Source organism: Lynx canadensis, chromosome X (genome assembly GCF_007474595.2).
Source record: "Lynx canadensis isolate LIC74 chromosome X, mLynCan4.pri.v2, whole genome shotgun sequence".
NCBI classification, from domain to species: Eukaryota; Metazoa; Chordata; class Mammalia; order Carnivora; family Felidae; genus Lynx; species Lynx canadensis.
This window is the reverse complement of record NC_044321.2, coordinates 117067430-117091131: the sequence shown is the minus strand read 5'-3', so window position 1 is coordinate 117091131 and position 23702 is coordinate 117067430.

The following is a 23702-nucleotide window of genomic DNA, read 5'->3' as shown; positions in this document are numbered from 1 at the left end:
TATATAGGACTTACATACGTGATACGTGCATGTAAATGAAGTATGTATTATTATACATTAATATTCTGTATTCTTGGTCTACAATTGGTTTCTACCTACCTGATTTCACTAAGTAGTTTTCATAGTGTGTTATTTTGGGTTTTCGATTCAGAGAATATCCCCTAGGAATTTGCATTTTGTTACTCAAACGAAGTGGCTACTGTCCACTTAGAGATTTTTAAAAAGATTTTTATAGATGAGATCCCACCTTCTCATTCCCACTGAGTGCTACACGTGCCCGGGTGGGATGACCGAAGCCACAGCCTCTCCCAAATCAAATGCCAAATGCCCTGGAAAATGTTTGGTCGTGGTGAACGCCAACACTGCCCTCGGCGGGCCTTAAATCGCAAGTGTTCGAGGGACAGGTCACCCAGCACTCACATACTAGAAGGGGAGTGGGTTTTGGATACAAAGACAGTGACGTTACTGGTAAGTCTTGGCTTTAGAACTGGAATCCTGTCTTGGTAATGTCACCCCTCGGCCTGCTGGTTGGTTTACAGTGGAGCAGAGTAGAGCAGGCCCTCGAACGACACAGGTTTGAACCGTGTGGGTCCTCTGACGTGTGGCTTCTTTTCACTATGGTACAGTAGTATTTTCTCTCCCTTATGATTTTCTTCACGTTTTCTTCCCTTTTACTTTATGGTAAACATACACTGATACATACGATATACAAAATATATATTAAAATCCACTGTGTTGTCCGTAACTTATTCAAGGGTCAACTGCGTTTTCAAGTAGGTTCACTCTTTATTTTTCTTGGTTTTTTTTGAAGGTTCGCCCTTGATCTGTGTGCGCACTCTGCCAGGGAGGTGGTGTCCTGATTACATCTGTTGCATGGGCGGCCGTGGTCAAGGTTCCAGAAGAGAATCCTCAGAGGGCAATGGAAAAAGCACTCCATAAATCCTCACAGCCCTTCTGTGTAGCAGGTATCATTTTCTTCCTGATTCGATGAAACATTAAAATTGGAGCTCTTCAGGTAGTAGAGTAAATATGAGACATTTGTTTCCCCACAATTTTAGAATTAAATTATTTTGACGAGAGGAGTTACGCCGCTCAAATGCCTAGAGAAAGAGTACGAAGAGATTTAAAAGGCCTTTGAGGATTTCTGGAGCCTCTGCTCCCCCCCCCCCCCCCCCAGCCCACCTTTAAGGCATCCGTTGTTAAAGCCGATCTGATAAGCAAAGTTACTTACATATGTGCATATGCACAACCACACCTCTTAATTCCGCCCTGCTTCGTGCTATACCCTCATTTCCACCTCAACTCTTGGGGAGACAGCGCATCTATACCGGCACACAGGTAATCTTTAAGAATTCTTCCTTTTTAAAAACAGCGATCAGGCTCTATATTTGAACTTCTCTAATTTTTGTCTTCTTACTTGAGATACGCTATAGAAATCCTGCAGACCAGCGATTGTAGCTTTACAGGCATACCTCGGCGGCGGTATTGAGGGTTTGGTTCCCGACCACCCACGATAAGCAAATCTCGCAATAAAAAGAGTCCAATGTTTTTGGTTTCCCGGTGCACGTAAAAGTTACGTTTACTCTATACTGTAGCCTAGTGAGTGTGCAGCAGTATTCTGTCTAAAATAATGTACATACCTTAATTTAAAAAGACTTCACTGCTCAAAGTGCTAATAACCATCATCTGAGCTTTCAGTGAGTTGTAACGATTGATCACAGATCACCGTGACAAATAGAACAATAATGAAAAAGTTTGAAATATTGTGAGAATTAGCAAAATGTGACACAAAGACCCAGTGAGCAAGTGACGTTGAAAAAATGGCAGTAACAAATTTGTGTGATGCAGGGTTGCCACACACTTTTAGTCGGTAAAAACAACAAGCGGCAGCACACACACACACACACACACACACACACACACACACACTCCGCAGTATCTGTGATGTGCAACAAAGCGAAGTGCGGTAAAACGAGGCACGCCTGTATTCCATTTTGAAGTGCAACGTTCTAACCTGTGTATAACGTATTGAGTGTCAGTTGAGAAGTGCGGATTTAACAGTTCAGTTTTTCCACAAATCTCTAATTTCCCCGGCAGCATTTTATCTTCGACTTCTTTCCGACTCCGTCAATACTTGACCCAAATCCATATAGTTTGAATTTGGTAGTTTTATAACTCTGTTTTAGTATCTAGGATGAGAAATGTCTCTCGTTGCCCCTTAATTTCACTTTATGAATGAGTTCCCCAAAGCTGAGCTGCCACTAATAGACGGGTGGCTGTTTAAATTTGAATTTATTTTAAACTAAATAAAATTGAATTTCACTTCCACACTTAAAAGCCACTTGTGGCTAGTGGCTGCTGTCTTGGGGAGCGCGAATGTAGCGTGTTTTTGTCACTGCAGAAGGTGCCCTTGGCCAGCACTGCCCTCAGTGTCACATACTTTGGGATTTTTTTAGTGTATTTACTGCTCTCAACTGCAAAGGAGATAAAAATCGGCGTCTTCAATAACTGAGTCTTGCCATACGGAACTGTGGGTCTATTGATTTGAGGTTTTGTTAAATTTCCTCGGCATCGTTTTGTAGCTGTTTTTTTTCTTTTCTTTTTTTTTTTTTCTGTAGCTTCTTGGTACTTTTATAATTACTGATGTGCTCCGTTTCCAATCTGGACAGATTCACCCCTGTGTAGGCAACCTGACTATCCCCGCTTAGGGGAGGGCCAGTACTGATGACCGAATCTAGTGTGGACACGATGGGCACTTCCAGCCCAGAACTCCCCGGGCTCAAGCCTGCCTCCCAGTAGTAGGACTACCGGCACGCACCGCCCGTCTGACCTTATCGTTACTGCTATTATTCTTATTATTAATTGGTCCTTACTGCTCTTGGCACTTACTGTTCAAAGAGCAGGTGTTCACTGATTTTTAGAGAGGAGAGAATTTGAGACCTAGAGAAATGGAGGGACTTGGTAAAGGCACACCATGAGCTCCCATGTATTTCATTACGTGTGTTCGTTGATACTTTCCTTGAAAAATACAACTTTTGGACGTTCTAACTGGCGGAATGCCGCAAAGGCTTACGAGCGGATCCTGAGCGGTCGCCCCCAGGCTGGCCGTCCCTCCACTGCCCCTCTCCGGTGTGATTTGGTGCTCCTGTCTGGCCTTCCAAGCAGCGCCCCGCAGCTCTTCTCCGGCCTTCCCAAGCTGGGAAACACACCCGCAAGGGCAGATGTCCTCCTCTCTGCCCCTCGTCGGAGTGGGGCAGTCCTAGTCCTGCACATTGTTTCTGCAGCTGGCTCCCATCTCTCGGGAGAACCCCATGGACATCCCTCCAGGGGCATGTTTTTATGCCTCATGTTTCATTCCTAACCTTTTGTGGTTTTGTACGAATCTCAATATTCGTTCTAGTTGTGAAAAATGCTGGTGGTATGTTGATAGGGATTTTGCATTAAACCCGTAGATTGCTTTGGGTGGTGTAGACATGTTAACAGTACACTTCGTGCTTTACGGTGCAACTTCTTTTTTTTTTTTTTTTTTTGGGACAGAGAGAGACAGAGCATGAACGGGGGAGGGGCAGAGAGAGAGGGAGACACAGAATCGGAAACAGGCTCCAGGCTCCGAGCCATCAGCCCAGAGCCCGACGCGGGGCTCGAACTCACGGACCGCGAGATCGTGACCCGGCTGAAGTCGGACGCCCAACCGACCGCGCCACCCAGGCGCCCCTACGGTGTAACTTCTGATCCTGTGTAGAATTTTTTTAGACTTTTCTGATAAAAAGTTTTTGGATTTTTTTCGACTTTTCTGATAAAAAGTTTCTGGATTTTTGGGGACATTTTAGTGAGATGTGAGGATTAATTTATCCCCCGGTGCCCGAGCGTCACCCACAAACATCCAGTTTGCCCTGTGTCAGATGAGCTGTTGATTCTGATCCCAGAATCTGCGTCTACACCCAAGCCTCCCAGGAAACAGTTTAAATGTCTTCATTTTACGGCATCATTTGCTGTGGCAAATGGCCCTCATTCCTCTGCTTTTGTGGGGTAATTTCTGGAAATTTCTCCCCGATTGATCGTTGCAGGTGAGCTTTAATATTGTCTGGTGCCATGATTGTTGGAAAGGCGATGCCTTCTGTAGAATTTCTGTTGAGCACAGTAGACCCCCGCCAGACAGGGCCCCTGCACGTTCGTCCGCTGGTTTCAAACTCCCAGTGCGAGTTTTGAGGATTTCTTCATTCACGTTCTGGACAAATGTCAGTTGTGTTTTACTAGAATGTCTGCATTCGTCTCTGCTGTTGTGAAGACCTGTCTGCATTGCTCAGTGCTCGGGGAGTGCTCATCTGCCTGTTTCCCCAGTGGGCCTTGCTGACCCATCCTTGGAGTCGTTAGGGCTTTTCATTCTATATCCTTGAGTTTTCAGGGGATAATTGTATCTTTTATGTGGGATGCACTGCAAAACTTGAACCGCGACAGAAGCTGTGTCTTCACCAACAGAGGAGGGCTGTATGGGGCCAACACGGTGCCTCGGATTGCGGCCCAGCCCGGAGGGGTCCCCCGGCTTCCACTGCTGTCCCCCTCTCTTTGCACTTGGGCTTGTAGCTCCTGGGCGGACATCGTAGGGGCCTTTCCCCGCAGGAATGGCACCGGGAGGGTCCCCGCCACCAGCACCCCCAGGGTTGTCCAGACACCAGTGTGAAAAAGAATGGTCTTGAAGCCTTGATGGTGAAATCGAGCCTCGAAGGGGCTTATTTCAGGTATTCCCAGCCTGGTAAGGTGGGTTCTTAGTAACAGAGCATGGATGTAAAGTGTTCAGTTAGACCTAGAAACAGTGCTATGATCACAGGGCCGGTTCCCGATTTACAAAACTTGCCACATTGGTTGGCTCACTTTGTCCTCATGATGAAAACGTAAAAAGTGGTAATACAGTACTATTACGTGTGCACGTGGTAGATTTAGGTAATTCACAGCATATAAATGTGTACATTCAGCAGCGTATGAGATCATCCTTGTCAGAACGCTTCCTGCAAGGTCCGAGTGTTCAGCAGACATTGGATAGTGCTGTTTCGGGCCACTTCATATTGCTGTTTTCTCCTAACTCCTCTCTCTCCCTTTCTTCCAGGCTCTTTTCTCCTCCCTCCCCCCCCTTCTCCTCTCCCCCCCCCCTTCTCCTCTCCCTTTCCCTAATCTCCCCTTTCTTAGCTTTCTCTTCCTTCCCTCTCCTAACTTCCCTCCCATTTCCCACCCCCCACTTCCCTCCCAAAGTCCCCCCCCACCCCCCTTCCATATTCTGCATTCGTAGCCTAGTGCCTCTACTAACGTGCAGTTGTCCACAGTCAAATCTATACTATTGAATGTACACTAGGCGTGCTTTCGGGCTTTTAAGGTAATCATTTTATTCTTTATTTGATTTCAAGATTTTAAGCTCATGTGAGATGCAGTTGTTTGGATCAGAGTGAGAATTGCTGTCTACTTTTCCCTCCCAATATAGAACTTGCTCATTATCCTTCGAACCCTACTTTCTTCACCTTGAACTCTCTAAACTCTTGAGCCCTTAACCACACCACCCTATTCTTTCTTTTTTTTTTAAGTTGATGTATGTGAGATAGAGAGCACACAAGTCCTGGGGGAAGAGGCAGAGGGAGAGAGAGAATCCCAAGTAGGCTCTACGCTCGGTGTGGAGCAGGATATGGGGCTCGATCTCGTGATCCTGTGATCATGACCTCAGCCAGTCACCTACTGAGCCACCCAGGCGCCCCCTCGCTTGCTTGTGTTCTTTCTTTTTTTTTCTAAAGTAAGCTCTACACCCAACATGGGGCTCAAACTCCGTGACCCTGACTCACCCTGACGTCAAGTGACACGCGCTCTACTGGCAGAGCCAGCCAGGCGCCCCCATCCTATTCTTACTTGTAGCAGGCGGTGCCGTTTGTTTCTTTCTCACCTCGCATGGAGATTTTTCGTACGATCTCGAGTAAATCATGAGTTAATTTGGGAGAAATTATTTAGAATACTGACGCTCCCCACCCAGGCTCAGGTGTATACGTCACTTTATTTTTTTATTTTTTATTTTTTTTTAATTTTTTTTTTTTAACGTTTATTTATTTTTGGGACAGAGAGAGACCGAGCATGAACGGGGGAGGGGCAGAGAGAGAGGGAGACACAGAATCGGAAACAGGCTCCAGGCTCCGAGCCATCAGCCCAGAGCCTGACGCGGGGCTCGAACTCCCGGACCGCGAGATCGTGACCTGGCTGAAGTCGGACGCTTAACCGACTGCGCCACCCAGGCGCCCCTGTATACGTCAATTTAATTAACGCACCTTTTAGAACCTCTGTAAATCCTTCCGGTATATGAATCCTTCATAGAGGTTCTCTACAGTCCCTGTTAAGATTCTAACCAAGGAACTTATTTTCTACATTTTTTCCTCACCCCGATGTGTGGTTCCATGATCACATTTTCATCTGATTATCATTGCTATATAGAGAAGTCACCGCTGTTCTTAAGTATTATGTGTGTATGGGTTTTTTTTGGGGGGGGGGGCCTTCTCTCCAGTTCTCAAAACTTCGCAGTTGATTCTCTCGCTCCTTGTGGTTTGCTAGCAATAGAATTTTGGAGTCTGCTGTGCCGCAAGAGCCAACCCCCAAACCATGTCTCCTGATCGCAGGAGCTGTAGAGTAGTGTGCTGGCAAAGCCAGGCAGGGTTCCCGCTTTCTGGACCAGGATACCCTGTAGAACCTCTACTCGGAGACCTGGCCGAGACCTGACCTAGACTCGACGGTGTCCTCAGGGAAATAAGTCCTGGAGCTTTGAAGCTGCAGCTCAAGTACTGCTCTGATAGCCATGTGCAACCCAAAGTCACTAGTGGTCTCTAGGTAAAAAGAACAGAGCTTGAGCTTTTGGGATTGAATTCAGCTAGTTAGCATAAAACCTAATTCCTGCTACAAAGGAATGTAGTTTATACTTAGGAAAGGGAGAGAGAGAGATGGGTAGGTTACTGTTACCTAAGAAATAACCAAATGTTACGATGATTAGCCCAGAAGGTCGTGTGCTGCCTTGCAGGTGACAAGATGACTTTCACGTATTGTATCTCTTTTCATTCCAAATGCGTGATAGGAGTAATAATTTTGTCTGTGACGGTGTTTGTGGGGCGGGACAGGGATTTAAGAATGAGTATAGAGGCCCAGCACTCTCTGACTGCCACATCAGCATACCCTCAATGTTAATTGCTAATTAGGGTATGCATAAACATCTCCAGTTTTAGAAATGGGGAATCTGGGGGGCTTGGAGAGAGTAAGAAGTATGTTTAAGGTCTTACAGAGATTTGCACTGGTTTGCTTTCAATTTTTTCTTGATTTTTTTTCCTGTCAGTTATAAATTAATTTTTGCATATTAAGTATGAGAAGCAAGACACATCAGGAAAAAAACTTCTCTTCCTGCCGTCCCCACTCATAAATTCTAACACTCCCGATTTCGATGGTAAACACTCAGGAACGTTTCCACAACTTTTTCCGTACTGAAGCAAACACATTGTTCTCCACAGATGTGCATGGATAGATCTTTCTATGTATCTGATTATGGTTCTATATGTATTTTGTGTTGCCCATTTTTTCCTACGTAAATGGGATTACGGTACATATATGGTTCTACAGTAATGTTGTTCTCACCAATACCTCGTTGACCTGCCTTGTATCAGTAAGTTTTGGTCATCATATCTTCAAATTCAACTTTTGAGTTTCCTTGAGGCGAGGCGGGGATAGTTGCTCCAGTTCTTAAGGAAGAGGAGAGAACAGTTGTGGGGAGACGTGGTGAGCCATAGGTGAGTGACACGGTTGAGGGGTGCGGAAGATCATAGAAAGGCCTCTTCCTAAGGCAAGGGTTTTGCTTGCATTTTATCCTGAGTGATGAGAAGCTATTGAAGGATTTTGAGTAGAAGATAAGCTTGTTCTGACTTTAATTGAATTTAACTTTAATTTTATATTTAATTTTATATTTAATTTTATTTTATATTTAATTTTATTTTAACATTTACTCATTTTTGAGAGACAGAGAGAGATACAGCACTGGCTGGGGAGGGGCGGAGAGAGAGGGAGACACAGACTCTGAAGCAGGCCCCAGGCTGTTAGCACAGAGCCCAATGAGGGGCTCAAACCCACTAACTGTGAGATCATGACCTGAGCCGAAGTTGGACGCTTAACAAACTGAGCCATCCAGGCGCCCCTTCAAAAGATAACTCTGGGGTGCCTGGGTGGCTCCCTTGATTGAGGGTCTGACTCTTGATTTCAGCTCAGGTCATGATCCCAGTGTCCTGAGATCGAGCCCTGTGTTGTGCTCCGTGCTGAGTGTGGAGCCTGCTTGGGATTTTCTCTCTCTCCCTCTCTGCCCCTCTCCCCTGCTCGCGCTCTCTCTTTCTCAAACAAAAAATAAAAGATAACTGGTAGCTGTTAGGAAAAAGACTTGAAATTGGTCACAGTGGAAGCAATGCCCTCTGCTCAAAGGGCATTTGAGTCCTGGGCATACCTGCCTACGTTCTTATCTAGATCTTGGCCAGGCTTTTCCTAACTCGTTAGGTTATTGAAACTTGGAAGACGAGTTGTAAGATAGATTTTGCCTATTGTATTTACTTGTCCAAAGTAGGAATGCTGGGGGGCGCCTGGGTGGCTCAGTCGGTTAAGCATCTGACTTCTGCTCAGGTTGTGATCTCGTGGTTTGAGCCCCGTGTCGGGCTCTGGGCTGACAGCTCAGAGCCCGGAGCCTGCTTTGGATCCCGTCTACCTCTCTCTCTCCCCGTTCCCTGCTAGCGCTGTGTCTCTCTCTCTCAAAAATAATAAATAAACATTAGAAAAAAGTGCGAATGTTGATCTGAGTTACCTTTTTTTTTCCATTATCAAAATCAGTAGTTCCCAAATATGTCTTCTAAATGTTTATTTTTGAGAGAGAGAGCTTGCTCACTCAAGTGTGAGCGGGGCAGAGACAGAAGGGAGACCGAGGATCTGAATCGGGTTCTGTGCTGACATCAGCGAGCCTGATGTGGGGCTCAAACTTCCAAACTGGAAGAACATGATCTGAGCTGAAGTTGGACGCTTAACTGACTGAGCCACCCGGGCACCCCAGTAGTTCCCAAATATTTAAAAACAATTATTGCTGGTACTGAGGAAAGCTCTTTGTTCTTGTAGGTCTCATTTTTATACCTAGCTTACAATTTCAACACTTAGCGTGTTTGGTTAATTTTCTTCAGCTCTTTGTGTGTTGCATAGTAACCCTGTGTGTGAGGCATCGTAAAATTAGAAGTAAACTCTGGGGGGGGGGGGGGGCCTGATTGGCTCAGTCAGTAGAGAGGGCAATTTTTTTTTTTTTTTTTAATTTTTTTTTTCAACGTTTATTTATTTTTGGGACAGAGAGAGACAGAGCATGAACGGGCGAGGGGCAGAGAGAGAGGGAGACACAGAATCGGAAACAGGCTCCGGGCTCCGAGCCATCAGCCCAGAGCCCGACGCGGGGCTCGAACTCACGGAACGCGAGATCGTGACCTGGCTGAAGTCGGACGCTTAACCGACCGCGCCACCCAGGCGCCCCTGTATCTCCGTTTCTGCTTGCTTTTAGTTTCAAACATTATTTCCTGTGTTTTTGCTCAGGAAATGATCATGAAGATTTTGACCTGTAGAATTACAGAGAGTTTCTTTGCTGTGGCTTTGTTGCATCAAATAAGAAAATCTACTTGAATACCTAAACTGTATTACCTGCCGGGTCAGTAGTTATTCAGGTTCTTCCTGTTTCTTGTTCCACTACTGCTGTAATGACTGCACTCAGCCATAGTAACACGGGAACTAGTTTTAACAGTTGTAAAGAAGAGCATGTATAGTTATGGCTCATGGGTCCTGTACTTTTCCTGCGCATAGGAGAACATTTTCTGCCGGCTATTAGTCAACTGGCCTTTTTTCTATGTCAGTCCGGATAACCATGCAATAGAGATCTTCCTTCTACACTGTAAGGATTGAAGCCACAGGTGTGTATGGGGGAGAGTAGGTGGTTATAAGCGTCAACTTTCTTGGTTTTTGTCCAAAGAATACCTGTACCAGAGACACTCTGTATAGTCCTACAGCTCAGAATCGTCCCAAGATGTAGAATTACGAGGAAGGATTTTATCAGTGTTTCTATTAACTATGAATTCAGCATCCGCACGGCATGGAAATAGTACAGATAATTTGCTTGGTTCCCAGTCTTGCAACTAAAGCATTGAATCTTTTCATAGTTAAGTCTGGTGTTAGCTGTCGGTTTCTCGCAGTTGCTCCTGAATGGATTGAGGACATATCTGCTCTGTCCGGTTTGCTGATGATATTTCCGAGATATGGATGGTAGGTTTTATCAAATACTTCTCTAAATCTGTTGACGATCGTAAATTTTCCATGTCAGTTAGCTAATATGGAAAATGGCCAGGCTTTGCCTGGGTCCCCTGTCTCTACTGGAGCCTGTTTCTTTGAGCAGTTGGCTTGGACAATGAATGGGATCTCCCCATTTGTTGACTCTCTCGTGGGTTGCTGTTCACAAAGTCCGAAGTTGGACAGCCTTTCTTCCCATCTATTTCATTCAGTTTTTTAAATTATTTTTTTTAATGTTTTTATTTATTTTTGAGACCGAGAGGGAAAGAGCATGAGCAGGGGAGGGGCAGAGAGAGGGGGAGACACAGAATCTGAAGCAGGCTCCGGGCTCTGAGCTGTCCGCACAGAGCCCGACGTGAGGCTTGAACCCACGGAGTGTGAGATCGTGACCTGAGCCGAAGTCTGACGCCCAACCGACTGAGCCACCCAGGCGCCCCAGGTTTTTTTTTTTTTTTTTAATTCTTAATGTTTATTTATTTTTGAGAGAGAGAAAGAGGGAGCAGGGGAAGGGCAGAGAGAGGGAGATGCAGAATTCATTCATTTTTCAAGTTGTTTTAAGCAGGTATAAATTTTGTTCATCTAACCTGGAAGCAGAAATCTCCCATTATCAATTGTTAGGAGCCTGGAAATCTTGGGACTTGGAGAAGCATAAAGCTTTTCACATGTCTCCCAACAAGTGATTTTTTTTTTTTAAGATACATTGCTGGGGTACCTGGATGGCTCAGTCGGTTAAGTGTCCAAATTCAGCTCAGATCGTGATCTCGAGCTTCATGAGTTTGAGCCCCACGTTGGACTCTGTGCTGACAGCTCAGAGCCCGGAGCCTGCTTCGGATGCGCGCTCTCTCTCTCTCTCTCTCTCTCTCTCTCTCTCTGCCCCTACCTTGCTCATGCTCTGTCTCCCTCTTTCTCAAAAATAAGCAAACACTAAAAAAACATATATTAGGGGCGCCTGGGTGGCTCAGTCAGTTAAGCGTCCGACTTCGGCTCAGGTCATGATCTCGTAGTCCGTGAATTCGAGCCCTGCGTCGGGCTCTGTGCTGACAGCTTGGAGTCTGCCTCAGATCCTCTGTACCCCCCCCCCCCCCGTCTCTGCCCCTCCCCCCACTTGGGCTCTCTCTTTCAAAAATAAACAAATGTTCAAAAAATTAAAAACATATTGCTGTGTTGTTAATAAAATAGTAATTCACATAACTGTTGAAATAAGGCAGTGACTTGGATTAATGATATTTTATAATCTCACATGTCAACTGGTATCTTCTGGGATGTATTGAAAACACTACACATTAGCATGTCATGGGATGTGCCTAGAAATGTGTGTAAGCCTTTGTTGTGGTTCTAGTTAGTAATAGATTTGTGCTTGCTTTTCACATGAATATTGGAACCAGTTCTTCCCATGATGATGCTATTTGTTTACTCAGAATACTCTGTAGGTATGCATAGTCTGGTAGATGTCCATGTTGATCATATATGATCTGTGATAGCTATGTATGTCTTTACTGTGTTACTATGTGTTTTATATTATTATAGTACAGGAAAATGTAATTCTATCTATATTTCTTCCATAAACCACGAGGAATGCATTGGAGGCTTTCTGGTTGCAAATGAGAATCTTTTGAGGATCGTATAGTCAATATTGGAATTTGTATGACAGGCTTTTAAAAATTATTTTATTTTTTTAAAATAAATTCTACCCTCCCATGTAGGGCTCAAACTCACAACCCTGAGATCGGGAGTCGCGAGCTCTACTGACTGAGTCAGCCAGGCACCCCGACAGGCTTTCTTTCATACTGTCACGTTTTTTTCTCTTGAACTTGGTCATTACAGTCTTAGACAAGGTTACCATACGCTACTGCTTTTAATATAGAAGGATCACATTTTAATGCATTATGTTGCCACTGCTTCTTATTTGTCATTTTCATTTGAGGATAAATGAGATTTTTATCTCTAGGTTTGCATTGACTGCATGTAGTAATAAATCCAAGGTGTCAGGTAGCAAAACGTTGATTTAGAGTGACAGGAGCCACTTTGCCACTTGATGCCTTGGTGAAGTCCCCTGCGTGCATTAAAACCAGAGAGTGTCATTCTCTAAACGTGTTTGTCATGATGATCAGTAAGTGGCAAGGGGACACTTGTATTCTGAGAAGAATCTTGTCCTACCATGAATTTGGAAGGACTTTCTTGCCAGCCCTGGGTTGTCCTGTCCCGTATCCGAAAGAGCAGAACCGTGGGACCTCTGGTTTAAAGAAATACAATTGGTTAGTAATAATGAATTATAACTGCTGAAAAGGGTGGCTAGAAATCTTCTATCTTGTAGATGGGTAGCATATACATGGGAACTAAACGTGTCGTAAGTACTTTTTCTTTCTTAGAGAATGCCAAACTGTGTTGTGGTAATATGATACAGGTTTCCTCATTAATCCTCACTGCAGATCTGTCTGAACTCGTGATTCAGTGACACGTGTTTTGTCACAAGGGTAAATGAGAGAAGTGCATTGAAGCCCCAGCTCTAAAAAGAGCAAGAAAATGTGACTTCTTTTTATTGTTCTTTTCCTAATACTTCACTTTTCTTCTCTTTATCCTTGCTGACTTTCTCTTACCACCCCCCCCCCCCCCCCCCCCCCCGCTCTTCTCTAATCCCTCTGTCTCTTCATCCTCCTGTATTCTTCCTTTTCCTTCTTGGGAGGATTATGTCTACTAAGTCCTATTGCTACCACTTTGTGTAGGTTTGTGAATCCTTTTCATATCAAAAATGGGAGCAAGTCCATTATCACTGTGTTACTATCCTGGCACTTTTAAGGATAAATGGCTTCCTTCTTATTAGTCTACTTTTCGGAGGTGACTGGTGTTTATTCCAACGAAGACAGTGTGCGTGGAGCTTAATTAAATATTATCAAAAAGAAATGCATTTGTACCACGGGGCAGTATTGCCACTAGAGTTGTGATAGTCTCACTGATCTGTGACCTGAAGTTGTCCTCAAGACCTTTAGGCCTTAACAGTGATCTATGGGACGATAGAAGTTCACTTGAATTAGGAAGCACTTCTCAGAATCCATGTAACTCATCCCCTGATACGAGTTGTGCAGTCCAGCCTTTGGGATCATCTGGTAAGATTTGGTATTTTCTTAATAGGTATCTGGAAAAGAGGGTGATCTGTTTATGCCTAGAAATTAAAAATTTTTTAATGTTTATTTTTAAGAGAGAGAGAGGGAGACACAGAATCTGAAGCAGGCTCCAGGCTCCGAGCTGTCAGCAAAGAGCCCGTCACGGGGCCCAAACCCATGAACTGTGAGATCATGACCTGAGCCCAAGTCTGACGCTTAACCGACTGAGCCATCCAGGTGCCACTATGCCTAGAAATTTTATATATAGTTCCTATTTTGCCTCTGTCCTTAGTTTCCTTGTCTTCTCTTACTGATTGTTTGTGGACAAGAAAACTACTGATTTTTGAATATTTCTCTTTTGCTCTACTACCTTACCTCTTTGACAGTGCTCAGTTTTAAGAATATTTATGTTTCACAGTTACACTCGTGGAGTTCTGAAATAATTTTTGGTAAAACGTCGTGTAACCTATCTGTTAAGTGCTTTAAGTTGTTGGCAATGTTTAGTTGTCTTCTTGCAAGGGTTCATTTTATTGAGAAAACAGAGTCCTAAAATCGTAACCTGGAAGGGCTTTGCCCTTTTCTTGATCCAACCTTGCAAAATGTCTTCCTGAAGCCATAATATCTAAAGAACTTGGGGTGGGGGACACCTGGCTGGCTCAGGTAGTGGAGTGTGCAGGTCTTGATCTTGGGGTGTGGCCTCAAGCCCTGCGTTGGGTGTAGAGATTACTTAAAAAATAAAATCTTAAACAAATAAAAAAACTTTGGGTATGAAAAAACTCATTTTAATTCCCATTCGCAATTTCTGAATGAACTTAATTTTCCATAAGTTTAACAAAAGTAACCCACCCTTTGTGTTTTAAATTAAGTAATTATTCTGAATGAGAGAGAGAGAGAGAGAGAGAGAGAGAGAGCACGAGCATGAGTAGGGGAGGGACAAAGAGAGAGGGAGAGAATCCCAAGCAGGCTCCACTCAGCCTGGAGCCCTTCGTGGGGCCTGATCTGCAAAATCACGAGCTGAGCCAAAATCAAGAGTCTCAAGCTTAACTGACAGCCACCCACGCGCCCCTGACTCTTCATTTTTCAATGGTATTTGCTCAGTACAGAGATTGAGTTTTCATGTCTGATGGGTAGAGTATTGTGGATTTTCCTTTTTTGATGTATTTGCTGAATGTCTTCTCAGGTAATCATTTGTGTCAGGATAAACTTGTTCCGTCTTTCCAGGTTGGCACTGCTCGCAGATATTATCAACCCAAGGCGTCAAGGTAGCAAAACGTTGCTTTTTGCAAGTAGGGGAGCCGCTTTGCTTCCAGTTGATGAAGTTGAACCGTTGGGTGTCGCCTGCACACCGTCCGAACTGGAGAACTTTAATTCCTGAACATGGACATTTTCATAGTAAGGAATTAGCTGAGGATGCTGTTACGACGAGGATTGCCACGGCATGAATTGCTGGCAGCCATGTTGAGTGGCTTAGCATGTATCTGAAACCGCAAAATCTTGGGGCCGTTTGATTTGAAGTACAGTGCGGGCACCTGGGTGGTTCATTTGGTGAAGTGTCTGACTCTCGCTTTCTGTTTAGGTCATGATCTCATGGTTTTGGGAGTTCCACCCTGCTTGGGATCCTCTCTCTCTCTCTCTCTCTCTCTCTTTCTCGGCCCTCCCCCACTAATGTTGTGTCTGTCTCTCAAATAAGTAAACTTGAAAAAATAAAGTTGAAGAGTTAAAGTAAGTTAAAACTATTAGAATTACCGAAAGGGTTGCATCTGGTTGATAAAGTAGATAATAAGGAAATACGGGATCATAAGTACTTTTTTAGATCTGCTAAATTAAGTTTGTGGTAATAGGATACCTTTGCTTATCTGTGGCTTTTCAGATTCTAAAACTGTCTTCACGTGTTTCCTCCTCCTCCTCAAGACAGATCTGTCCTTGAGTTAGTAGGAGATTCAGTTGAAATGGGTTTGTCAATGACCTGGGTTTGTAGGGGAGGGTGAATGAGAAAATTGACAAGGAAGCCCCGAGTCCCATTTCCTGCTGCTGAAGTAGGAACTAAGGGATGTAACTTTTTCCTGTTATTTTTCTGTTCTTTTTTCTTCTTTTCCGTCTTCCTTCCTTTCCTACTTCTGTACCATCCAGTCTCTTTCTTCATTTTAGTCTCAGGACCAAGTCCTGGTCTTACTGCTGTGTGTACTTTTATGACTCCCTACCATACATTTCTTAGTGGTCTCCTTTTTTTGAGACTGTTTTTGTCATCACAAAAAGAGGAATGAACTTGGATGTTAATATTGTCAACGAGAAATCCACTTTGCAGCCCTGAGGCCGTTTTGCTGCCATTTGAACCTTGATCTACACAGGAACCTGAGACCTTCTTTAGATTTTTAGGCCCCAACGGTGGGTCAATAGGAGTAAATCTCAAAAATTAGGAAGGGCTTCTCAAAGTAGCTGTAGATCATCCTTCCTAGTAGATTATGCAGTTCCTATTTTCATTTGATCTGATAAATTCCTTTGTAGTAATCCACATCGGAGGCGCTCGGGTTCGTAGTTTAAGTAAGATTTTACTTTATTTTTTAAGTTTATTTATTTATTTTGAGAAAGAGAGAAAGCATGAGTGTGGCAGGGGCAGAGAGAGAGGGAGAGAGAGTGAGAAACCCTCTGCAGCACAGAGCCTGACGTGGGGCTAGAACTCAGAACCGTGAGATCATCACCTGAGCTGAAGTCGGATACTTAACCCACTGAGCCACCCAGGTGCCCTTCTTTCAGTAAGATTTTAAAATACTGATTTTTTTCTGTTAGGAAATCTAAAAACTTCATAAGCTGTTTTAACTCTGGATTTTGTCGTAGGAAATTTTCTTTGGCTTTGTAAACCAAAAGAATTTTGTGTTAATTACTTTCTTCTTTAATGCCATTTGAATCTAACGTGGCCAATTCCCCATATTTCTATTCCTGTCTCCGGTTTTCCTGATTAATATCATTCATTTATGTATATTAAGAGGGGAACATAAGAAGCCTTTTCTCAAATTTCCTTTAAAATAATGGTGACATTGTTGATTACAGATGGATAATGTGTCTTTGAAAATAGTATGTTACAACGTAATTATTTCTCATCCCAGTCACACTTCTCTACTGGTTGTAACGTTTTATGTTTTGGGGTGACGAATGGTCATCTATTTTTATTTTCTTAATGTTTATTTAGTGTTGAGAGAGAGAGAGAGCATGAGCAGGGTAGGGGCAAAGAGAGAGGGGGACAAAGGATCCAAAGGGGGCTCCGTGCTAACGGCAGAGAGCCTGGTGTGGGGCTCAAACACGTGAACTGTGAAATCATGACCTGAGTTGACACTGAACCAACTGAGCCACCCGGGCCACCCCGATCGTCTATTTTTAGACTTGATTTTAGTAAATAACAGCCTCATTTTATATCATAATCCGTGATCTGCTGCAAAGGTCTCTTCAATTATGGGAAGTCCACGTTCCTGTAATAGATTGGTAAAGTGTTGCCGCCGGCCTCTTTAAGATTCTAATCCTCCAGTTGGAAGAACCAATACTTAGAGATCTTTGGTTTAAAGAATAACTATTCTGTCTCTTCAGTGTTTGTTTTTGAGAGCGAGAGACAGAGCATGAGTGGGGGATGGGCAGAGCGAGGGAGACACAGAATCCTCGCTGTGAGCGCAGAGCCCAGCACGGTGCTCGAACTGATGGACCATGGGATCAGAGTCATGGGATCAGAGCCAGTGTCGGACGTTTAAGCGACTAAGCCACCCAGATGCCCCAAGGACAGCAGTTTAATACTGATTATGAATTATCAGTAATGGGTGGGGACAAGAGAAGATCTCTCTTTTTAATGTTTAAGTAGGTTGTGAATAGGAAGTTAGCCTGTCATAATTTGTTTTAGTTATGGGATGTTGCATAGTTAAAATTACTACTTTTCTCTCTTCCTTTGTCGGTTCCGGAAGGATCTATCCACGTTACCTGATGAATCCTCAGAACTAACCCACGTCAGTGTGACGGTAAATGATTTAGTGACCCGAGTTTTGATGTGAGGGTTCAACGAGACCGTGTGTACGTACGAGCATCGTGCTTATTCGTGCTGGGTAAGTTACTAGCTCTGAAACCGAGCTCCTTCACATCGGAGTATCCGTACCAGCAGCGGAAGCCATGGTAGTAGCAGTAATGGTAGCAGCATGAAATAGAGTAGTGTGACAACTTGGGCAGAAATAAGTGTGTGTTTAATCATCACTTTCTACTGGGTCAAGGATCTGGGAACTTGTAGAAGCAAAATGACTTATTCCTTAATTTTCACGTTTTCTGAGATGAATCTGGGTGGGTTCCGTGAGGTTAACGTGTAGATTTGAAGCCACCGAACAACTTTGCTTCGGGTCGAACCACTGGGCCTTGTCAGCCACCTGGACCCCAGGCAAACCAGAGACCTGAGGCACTAAACACGGGCGATGGAAGAATGGGGAAGTATTCAGTTTTCGAAGACTAACGCGTCGTGTGTGAGACGTTTCTGACGAAGGCCTCACTGTCACTAGTGCATTTGAGTTGATGAGTGTACAGACAAATGGGATAATAGAAACACTTCATGTCTGTGTCACGTTTTAGCAATTCAAAATGTATTTTGAATAGGGGCACCTGGGGAGCTCAGTTAAGTGACCGACTTGATTTTGGCTCAGGTCATGCATGATCTTGGAGTTCATGAGTTCAAGCCCTGCATGGGGCTCCATGTAATAACAGGGCGCCTGCATGGGATTCTCTCTCTCTCTCTCTCTCTCTCTCTCTCTCTCTGTCCCTCCCCTGCTCATGCTCGTGCTCTCTCTCTCTTTCTGTAATAAGTTAGAAGTCTAGTTGTTATGTTCTTTGGGAAACCCATATTGCTTTTCTATAGATGTCTGAAAAGAAAGCTAAGTTGTATGTAGCGATCATCTTTTTCTATTTTGGTTGTCTTTTTATTTTCATCATAAATACTGACTGATACTTAACATTTTTTTTTAATTTTATTTTTCAACGTTTATTTATTTTTGGGACAGAGAGAGACAAAGCATGAACGGGGAAGGGGCAGAGAGAGAGGGAGACACAGAATCGGAAACAGGCTCCAGGCTCTGAGCCATCAGCCCAGAGCCTGACGCGGGGCTCGAACTCACGGACCGCGAGATGGTGACCTGGCTGAAGTCGGACGCTTAACCGACTGCGCCACCCAGGCGCCCCGATACTTAACATTTTTTAATGTTTATTTATTTTTGAGAGAGCAAGAGAGAGAGAGATCGTGAGTGGGGGAGGGACAGAGACAGAGACAGAGAATCCGAAGTGGGCTCCAGGCTTTGAACTGTCAGCACAGAGCCCAATGCTGGGCTCAAACTCCCCAGCCATGAAATCATGACCTGAGCCCAAGTTGGACGCTCAACCAACTGAGCCATCCAGGAGCCCCAATACTGAATGATTTGGAAGTCTTGGTCAAGGTACATGCCGATTTTTGTATATTACCTTTTGCCCCACCACCTTACCTCTTCATTAATTTTCAGATGGTACTATTTGGATGAGAAAACTTTCAGTGTTTCTGAAGTAGATCTTTTAGAATTATCTTACCACACAATCCCACTGGTAAATGCTTTAAATCATAATAACAAAAGGCACACAGCATCTTCCTTTTTGTGGGCTTGGCCTTTCTTCGCATCTTCAATTCTTGTAAGAGTTCATTTTACTCTGAAACTGAGCCCTAGAATCATGCTTTTGAAAGACTTTGTATCCTTCTTAGTACATTTTTCATGGCATTTCCCTGAAAAAAAGGCTACCTAGAGAACTTTGGCTATGAGTAAAAGAATTTTACCTCGTGTTCAAAATTTCTGAGTGAATATACTTCTTGATATGTCAAATAGCAAATAGGAAATCTGTCTGTCATTTAAATGGTATTTAGTAGGTATAGCATTTGTTACTATGTTACAATGATTTCTTTTGCATTTCTGTGGCTGAATTTTCAGGTTCTACATTTCTACACATTTCCTGAATTCTTCATTCATTTTTTAAAGTTTATTTATTTTTGAGAGAGAGAGAGAGAGACAGAACATGAGTGGGGGAGGGGCAGAGAGGGAGGGAGACGCAGAATCCAAAGCAGACTCCAGGCTCTGAGCTGTCAGCACAGAGCCCGACGTGGGGCTCAAACTCGTGGACCACGAGATCATGACCTGAGCCAAAGTCGGACGCTTAATTGAGCCACCCAGGCACCTCCCTTAGTTCTTTTTAAAAAATGTTTATTTATTTAGAGAGCGAGCTTACAGAGGAGTGGGGTGAGGAGAAAAGAGAGAGGAGAGAGAGAATCCCAGGTGTCTGTCAGCTCGGGGCTCAATGCAGGGCTCAGTCTCACAAACTGGATTTTTAAAACAAAACAATGCTGTATTAACTAGTCATGAAATTAGTATTCAAATGTGAAATACGGCAGTGATATGTAATGGGATATTTAATAATGTATTACTGTGTACTTCCTGGTATCTTCCTGGTGGCTATTTAAATATATACACATGGGGGGCCTGGGTGGCTCAGTCGGTTAAGCGTCCGACTGTTGGTTTCGGCTCAGGTCTTGATTTCACAAGTTTGAGCCCCATGTCAGGATCTGTGCTGACAGCGTGGACCCTGCTTGGGATTCTCTCTTTCATCTCTCTCTGAGCCTCCCCTACCTCTCTCTCTCTGCCTCTTTCTCAAAATAAATAAATTAGTTAAAAAAATAAGAATGGTCTGTTCCTTAAAAAAGTATATATGTACACATACACATTCAGCGTATTATTTGATGTGCTTAGAAACATGTAGACCTTTATTCAGGTTATAATAATTGTGGTTTTGTGCTTCTTTGCACGTAAATACTGGTACTCATTCTATCCATTATTAAAAAAAAATTTTTTTGTTTTTATTTTTGAGAGCGAGAGACACACACACAGAATCTGAAGCAGGCTCCAGGCTCTGAGCTGTCAGCACAGAGCCCAGTGTGGGGCTCGAACCCATGAACCACCATGACCTGACCAAATGTAGACGCTTAACTGACTGAGCCACCCAGGTGCCCTGTCCCATCAGTTTAAAAAAATTTTTTTAACGTTTATTTATTTTTGAGAGAGAGAGGGAGAATGAGTAGGGGAGAGTGGCTGGAAGAGGAGAGAGAATCTCCAGTAGGTTCCTCACCATCAGCGCTGAGCCTGATACAGGGCTTGATCCCACGAATTGTGAGATCGTGACCTAAGCCAAAATCAAGAGTTGGATGCCCATCCAACTGAGCCACCCAGATACCCCTCTCTCCATTATTATACTACTTGTCCATTTTCCAGAATATTCCATAGATATCCATGCTGAGGTGTGTATGTGTACATGTGTCCGTATACCTATATGCTCATACACAGGCAATGCATTGGAGGCTGCCTGGTTGCAAATGCTGAACTCTCCAGATTTTATACCCAGTATTGGGAATTACATACTGATTATTTTATCTCTATTCTTTTTGCCTTGAACTTGTCATGACTGTCTTAGACGGTATCCTACTCTATTACTGATGATATTGTTGGATGATACTACATTTTTTTTTTTTTTTTAAATTTTTTTTTTTTATTTTTTTGTTTTTTTCCAACGTTTTTATTTATTTTTGGGACAGAGAGAGACAGAGCATGAACGGGGGAGGGGCAGAGAGAGAGGGAGACACAGAATCGGAAACAGGCTCCAGGCTCCGAGCCATCAGCCCAGAGCCTGACGCGGGGCTCGAACTCACGGACCGCGAGATCGTGACCTGGCTGAAGTCGGACGCTTAACCGACTGCGCCACCCAGGCGCCCCGGATGATACTACATTTGAATGCATTGGCCAGCTAGCTGCCTTCTTAGTCACCATTGTTGGAGGATAAACAGGGTTGATCTCTGTAAATTAGCACTGCATGCATGTTATCAATCCAGGGATGCCAGGTAGCAAAACACTGGTTTACAGTGACCGAAGCCACGTTGTTTCCAGTTTATCGAGTTAGGCCTTGGCAGTCACCTGCACCAGTAGACCTGCGGAGTATGAATCCCGAAACATGGACGACAGTGTCACAGTCAGTCATGTGGCAGGGGGACACTTGTGTTCTGAGAAGAGCATCAGGCTATCATGAATTCCAGAGTCCTTTTCCCGCCAGTTCCTGGGTTGTCCTAGCACGTGTCTGAAGCAGAAAACTCTTGAGGTAATTTGGTTTAAGGAAAGATAATTGAATAGTTATGGTGAATTATAAATAACAGAATTATTGAGCACCTTCTGTCTAGTAGATACAGTCAAATGTGAGGAACTGAATATGCCATAAGTGTTCTTTTTCCAGATGTGCCATAGTAGGTCACCATAGAAGAATACCTTTGTATTTCTGTTGTTTTTAAGGATCCAAAAGGATCTTTCTGTTTTCTCCCTAATCCTCGTGACAAGTCTGTTGATGAATTAGTAAAAGATTCAGTAACACAGATTTCTCATGAGGGTGAATGAGAACATCTACCTAGAGGCCCCAGGTGAATTACCTGCAGGGAAAGTAAGAAGAGTACCATGTCGCGTTTAAATGATACTTGGTGAAATACAAGTTTGTTTATTTCTTTAGGCGGGGGGAGGGGCCGAGAGAGAGAAGGGGACAGAGGATCCAAAGTGGGTTCCGCGTGGATAGCAGTGAGCCTGACGTGGGGCTCAAACTCCCGAACCATGAGATCGTGACCTGAGCCGAAGTCGGACGCTTAACCCAGTGAGCCACCCGGGTGCCCCTAGGATTTTCTGTTTTGATAAGGGGGTTCCTAAAACCGTATGGAGGCAGTTTTCTCAAGACTGCGATTATTAGGATTTGTAGGTGGTTATACTGATTGTTAGGTTATTACTGTGAAAGGATACAGATTAAAATCAGTAAAGGGAAAAGGGACATGGCCTGATTTCCAGGAGCAAACAGGCATAAGCTTTCAGACGCCCCTCCCAGTGGAGGCACAAGGAATGTGCTTCATTCTCCCTGGAACGATGTGTGACAACATGTGTGAACTGTTGCCAACCAGAGAAGCTTACCAGAGGCTATGTGTCCAGGGTTTTTATTGGGGATCAGTCACCTAGGCGTGTAGCCCTTCCGTGACTGAACTTCACTATTCCAGGTAGACCCTGCCCACGCAGCAAAAACAGGTTTGCACTCTAAATCGCAGCATTAGCATAAACTGTTCGGGCACACTGGTCCAGCGTTTTGAAAGACGTAACGAAAATCCTCTTATCAGAACATTTCCAGGGGTCAGACTAAGGTCCCGGGCGTCTGCCGAGGACCAGTACTGGAAACGGCCTTTTCTGGAGTGTGTGCGGGACTTCAGCAACTCAGGCCTGCTGAGCTAAACCTTTCTTGCACAAATCGTGATGGGTTTTGCATTACCTTCATTTTCATTTTCTAAATGTACCTCCAAGATGTTTTTTCAGTTAATTCTCATGGCAAATATGAGCTGTAGAATTAAGTGCTTCTTTGGTACATAGTTATGGTGTTAAAAATGGAAATCCCCATTAAAGTCCAAACTACCTTATCTGCTAGCTACATGATCGTTCTGCAGTTTCCTTTCCGTTATTAGCTCCGCTCCTATTCTAAATTCTGCTGCTCTCCCGCTACTTTTACTACACGTTCTGTTACCGCTCTCAGGAAACAGGGTATGGTTGTTGATTGTTTTGCACTTGCGTATTAGAAATCATTGTACTTATATTTTATTCAACGTGCTTATTTACCAGAATGATTCATGGATATCTATGCCAAGATAGGTGGTTTCTTTAGAATTCAAACATCAAAACATCTGCAGACACCTGTAACGGGTAAGTTGTAATAACCATTGTATGCTAGTGATAAACTTGATTCTGTCCATCCAACCTTGAAAATAGACACAGGGGCACCTAGATGGCTCAGTCGGTTGAGTGTCTGACTCGATTTTGGCTCAAGTCACGATCCCAGGGTTGTGGGATCGAGCCCCGTAGTGGGCTGAGTGCTGGGTGTGGAGCCCGCTTAAGTTTCTCTCTCCCTCTGGTTGCCTGGGTGGCTTAGTTGGTTAAGGGTTGGACTTTCACTCAGGCAATGATCTCACGGTTTGTGAGTTCAAGCCCCGCATCGGGCTCTCTGCTGTCAGCATGGAACCTGCTTCGGATCCTCTGTCCCCCTCACTCGCTCTCTGTTCTTCCCCTGCTGGTTCTCTTTCTTTCTCTCTCTCTCAAAATAAATAAATTTCCCCCCCCTTTCCCCCTCCCCTGCTTCTCTCTCTCTGAAAAACAA